The sequence below is a fragment of the Sebastes umbrosus genome, chromosome 4 (genome assembly GCF_015220745.1).
Source record: "Sebastes umbrosus isolate fSebUmb1 chromosome 4, fSebUmb1.pri, whole genome shotgun sequence".
Lineage (NCBI taxonomy): Eukaryota > Metazoa > Chordata > Actinopteri > Perciformes > Sebastidae > Sebastes > Sebastes umbrosus.
Window position 1 is genome coordinate 8153868 of NC_051272.1, and position 6000 is coordinate 8159867.

Consider the following 6000-nt stretch of genomic DNA (forward strand, 5'->3'; position numbering starts at 1 on the left):
TATGGAATGTCATTATAGAGAAGGCCTGGTATTACCGGCTGTGATCCAGCCGACAGGAGCGATCATGTTCAGTGATACAATCAGACAAGCTGTGTGCGTGTGTGGTGGAGCCTCGCTCTTCATCTCATCAACTATTGTACTTTTCCAGCACCGCGGTGGTAGGCTGCCAGTCAGTCCTCTTTACAGATTAAAGGGCCAGGTCACCAAAAAAACTCAAATTTAAAATCGCATCGCTTACGTCCAATTCACACCAGAGCAGTGGCGAAGTGCGGCCTGCGGCGAGCTGCCATGCAATGTCTATGAAAAGCTGTGGCGGCCGTTCCCGAGCTGTGGCCGTTCAATTCTGCAGGGAAATGTGGACAAACTAAAAGTTTGAAAAAGCTTAAATCTCATCCCTACTTGTCATATTTTGCCGATTGGGGGCAGCCTTTTGCATACTATCTTGACATTGAAGGTTAGCACGTGGTTAATGATGAAACGGTTGCGGTTATCATTGTAACACGTTGTTAACGTTGTGAAATGGAGGTGGCTAGGTTTAGGCAACAAAACCACTTAGTTAGGATTATAAAAAACATCATGGTTTGGCTTAAAATAACCATGCTCGTAACATAATGTAAGCTACAGACGTAACGGCAAGTGACTCTGTGGCGTAGCATCTTGTGACATAATTTTACGTGGCATAATGTTGTCAGTAAAAATCACTCAACTTTTGGTTTCACATTGGACACGAACGCCGGCCCCCTGAGTAAAAGTCCTGTGTTTGTTTGACCCATCCACGAGACCTCAATCCAGCCCTTAGAGGACTTCTCACACTTAATACTACGTCTGTTGCTCTGAGCGTCTGGGGAGGGTTGAAATTGGAGTTAGTTTAAAGCCAGTGCGTCATACAGACTGTGAGCAAAGCAAAGAAATTCCATTCACTTCGACTACGAGTGGAAGCAGAAATCTCAGAGACAAATCTCTCAAATTATCTGCTACTAAAACCACAGCATCCTTGCATCCAGTAGAGTTTGGCGAAACTTTCCAAAGGAATGCTTGTTGTGGCTCTGGCCGAACACTTTACCAAGACTTGACAAAATAACTGCCAATCAAGCAGATTCAGTATCTTACTAAAGAGGCAAAACGTCCTCTCTCTTTTAGATAAGTGCAGCCACAGTCATGACTCAAAGCAGGATGTAATTTTGAAGCACAGTAATTGCTTGTTACCTGGAGGGTTTCAGACAGGAGTCAGTTCAGGTAACTGGGGAGGACTGTCTCAACACAGTCTCACGCAATTCGTGAAATAGTAACCAAATTGAATCTATTTGATTCGTGCACATAGACACAACATTTTTCTTTTTTTCTCCTGACGCTCAGCACGACATTCAACAACATATTTTGTGTGCGTTTTCCTACGAATGTCCAGGAACATGTGATGCATCCTACTCCTCCATGTCAGAAAGATGCTCTTCTTGATCCTTTTATCTGCTCTTCCCTCTCCCTATTCTCCCCTTTGAGATCCATCATCATCCTCCCCCTTACACCTTTTCATGATCCTCCCTCTACTCCGTCCTCCTCATCTTCTTCAGAACACTGCGAGCCTCACAGGAGAGCTTTGATGTGAATTACGTCTTCACTTTGTTGTTTTTCATCCTTCAGCACCATTGCCTCCTTTCTGCTTTCTCATCTTCCATGTGTAACTTTCTGCCTCCCTGATCTCCCTCTCTCTGTGTAAGTGCCTAAATTGACAGATACTTAGAAATAAAAGATTGAGGTGCCAGATATCTGTTGATGTGTGAATCATATGGCATCCAGATTTTTACTTTCTGCCTCATGCTGAAATCATCCTGAGTTGTGGCCAACAGAACATTGTGATCCCAGTTTTGACATTATGATCTGGACCTGTTTACCAGGCTGGCAAAATGTTGATACTAGCCTACAGTATATAAAGGCAATGTTAGCAGAGATAATGATAAAACCTGAAGAGGACGGGTTTCAGGTTGTCTCCAAATTTGAATGAGGAAAAAAAGGTTTTATCTGAGTCTGCAAAGTGATGGAAATGTTTTTTTTTGAAGACATCTCATAATAAGCATAAATCCAGTGAAATTCATTACAAATTACATTTACTCTCATCACTGTAACAAAGTTGTTTTTTGTGTACTTTAAAAATGAGGGTTTTTTTTCTTTATTTTTTTTTTATTTCAAGTATTGTAGGCCTACTTCTCACCCTAGTTTCTCCAGAGAGGTGGCAGTCTAAACTCAGCTGTAACAGGCACATGTTGAATGCACACTTCGAGTCAAGGTCGAGCGTCAGGGGCTGTGGGGGCGGGGGGGTGCAGTCGCAACTAAGCCAGGCCCATCAGTTTTTAAATATAGAACAACAATACAATATGATAAATAAGTGCGTCATTATTGGTTAAAGTCTCTGAACACCCACACAGATGTTCTCAGTTAACCTGGTTGATTAGACCTCTTCTCCGGACTGTGTGGGCGTGTACAGACTAATTGATTGACATCTTCCTGAGTCTCCTGTAAGCTTTGTTTAACTTGTTAGGGCGGGACAAAGTACATCTTCATAAATTTTATTGGTAGGTGAAGATTTTTGACTTAATAAATTCTCATCGCTCCACTTACCTTCAACCTGAGCAAAGATCTAATCGGCCAGAATAACTGAAAACACCTGTGTGGGTGTTCAGAGACTTTAAGGTTCGAATTATATCTTGGCATATGTAAGGAAAAAAAGGTTGCATCCACCTTGCTCCATCTGACGAGCATGCTAAGTGACAAAAATGAAACACACCCATGATGTTTTGTGACCGACAGGTGCATGCTGGATCTGGCTAACATGCTAAAATGCTAAAATGCTCATGGCGGATTCTTCAGCAGTGATTTCTGAGCTCACGGTGTGTGAGGTCTTTCTGCTGTTTGTGACAATGATCCCTGATGTGACTGCAGAGCCTCATTCAGCTCAACATTTTTGAAAACTTTGGACAGAGAGACTAAGTGGACTGGTTATGCTTTGAGGATTAACAGCAGATAAATTGAAGCTGGAGCAGATGGTGGAGGACATCGCGGTGCGCAAGACTTCGGGCAAGTGAGTACAACAACTCGCTCACCGTGAATGTAACTCCAGAGGAGAAGGTCAACGTTGTGTGTGTGTACATAAATACATTATGCAGCTCTTTTTTTTTTGCTGTGGCTGCAGCCACTGTGCAGTTTATATTGTTTGTTATATCGTTTATCATCTGTGTTGTTTGTCTTGGTGATGTTTTAATCTGTAGTCCATTCTATTATGTGTGTCAGGCTATTTAATATTTGTGGCTTAATAACGCTTGTTGCACCCGCCGCGGTGTCCATAAACGTTTTATTTGTTGTTGGTTATTTTTGCTTAATTGTCAGAGGTTTGTCCTCTTTTTTGATTAATTCTCAGAAGGCTACACTGAAGAATGTAGTTAAAGTATTTTATTCGAGTCTGGAATGGGCTGTTGGGGAAAACATCCACAACAACTTGAAAGTCACTCCACCCTCAGGCATAAAACATACAATATTTCCCACCAGTATAAGTACTTAGTTTGATCCCTCTCTGCTCAATCGTACCAACATTCATGTGATTCTGCAAACTGTCACATCTAAAAGGAAATATCACAGGGGGTTCTACATGCAATGTCTGTGGGATCTACTTCAGGGTCCATCACATGATATGACACTTTAGGACCTTTATAATGTATCCAGTAGGAGTCACTCTTCCCTACAGACATGTGCTTTATGAATTAGAGCTTGGGTGTCGGACTAAATGGGCTTTTAAAATCTGCAGGAAGGTTTTGAGGATTTAAAAACGTCTGCCTGGCATTGTGGGAGCACCTGTTGAGCAAATGTCTAACAGATCTCCATCTTTACAGCTTTGACTTTAATCCTGCCGGTGGAGCCAAAGTATTCTCCTGTTCTGACTGGGGGCTTTCATTCTCTGTCCATTTTGACAATAAGAAAAAATGTTCATAGCTCACATTTCAAAAAGATGGCAGATGGTAACAACATTTAAAATCTTACAAATCACGTTAGCAAGCTCAGTTTTCCTTCCAGTTTTCCTTCCAGTTTTCACTTTGTCAAACTTTTCATACAGCAATGTCTCACTTTTCAACAATGTAGACTGTTTTTTTTTTTTTTTTTTCAGTTTTTCGGAAACACTGGTCAGTATTTGTTATTATTCATCAATTAGTCAGCACCCTTGATTGAGGAATCCAAAGCGGTTGCCAGGAAGCTGACGTTGCTATAGCAGCTCAGACAGGCCCAGACATCTTGGTTGTGTTTACTTCTGGAACGGCAGATTAGTGGCTAGAACATTCAGTTACTGAAGGATCATATGTTCAATCTCTGCAGCAGCTAATGTCAAGTTACGCTAATTTGTCTATAACCCAATATCAAATACAATGTCTCTTTGGCCTTATGGGACCATGTAAACAATGGCTCCTGGTACAGCCAAAATTCTCTAAGAAGACAAAGAAACAAGAAATATATTATGTGATACCATGCAAAAGACAAATTGCTGATGTTGTCGTTGGCACACATGTTCACAAAATAGCCTGTTTCCACTGGTTTCCACACTCTTTTTTACTGATTATTCCTCTAAGTGCAACAACAACTTTGCTCCGTGTTGCAAATGCAACACATACAGTAAGTTCCTATTGTTACAAGCGACCCCTCCTGGTGCTCTCATTGGCTGTAGCTCGTGGCCGGAGTCCCAAAAAGGTCCAGATATTTAACATGCTAGATATCTGGAATGTGTCTGCGAGGCATCGGTGAGCATCTTGGCTCGTTTCTTTCAGAAGTTCACACATGACGCTCAAACGCCGATGTGCGAGCAGCGAGCCAACGCCGATTTGCCTCTGATCTGGGGCTTTTCTCTGGGAGCCCCAAAAACTGTCAGGAAGCAGAAAATCAGAGCTAATGTTGTGTAATGTGAACTAGTTATTAGGTAAGAACATGGTTTGCCTTCTGGCACCCTCAGGCCTTTTCTTTAGATTTTAGAATAGCAAAGTTGTCTCTCCATTTTTCATCCATCCAGCAATTTAGTTTCTGGTGTAATGGGTACGATACGATACAATACAATACGATACGATACGATACGATACGATACGATACGATACGATACGATACAATGTACTTTATTGTCTCTTTAGGCTTCTTAGGCTCAGTGTCACTGCATTAGACTTGTATACATCCAATCAAATGCTGTTGGTAAGTTTCTTAAAACAATTAAAATACAAAGTGCACAACTTAAAAATGATTTTGCACCTGAAAACAGTTAAGGAGAAGTGTATTGTAATGAGTATTTGCAGGACCACCAATGTGGCAGTAGACTGTTTGTCTCTGAGCTTCGTGGCACCCATGAACTTTGAGGCAGAGGTAATGACTGTTTCTCATCTAGAAATATTTACATAGAACTTAATGTTGACAATAACAATCCCTCACTGGGCTAAGCAGTATTTTATTGACCTAATCCTGCTTCATATTGACTTTGGGTCTCCTGGTTACTGTTTGCATTTCATGATAAGTTCGCCAGTTGATTACTCCGTCCTACAGATGGTAATATTTGTTTCAGTTAAACGTGCTGGCAGGGCTGTTTAGAGACATCTGAAATATGAATGCTGACCTCCTTGCATTATTTTTTATCTTAATTATTAACTCAGAGTTCCCTATACTGAACTTAAATCTCATGTTGAGATAAGCTCAGTCATTCATACATGTCGTGTGACCTTAGCATGTTGTAAAGCAGCTGGGTGTAAGTGATCCTGGAGACAGTGAGGTTAACATGTTGCTGTGGAAACAATTAAGGCAGGTTGAGGATGTTGACATAGCATGTACTTAAAAAGAAAGTCATATCAATGCATTATACACAGTATTGTGACGACTTTATATCAGTATTATTGTGTTGTCACTGATTCCTCAACAGGATGTACACTTAAAATTCTGGGTAGTGTGATCTAGACTAACTTGGATTCATTTAAATTTAATGATACCTGC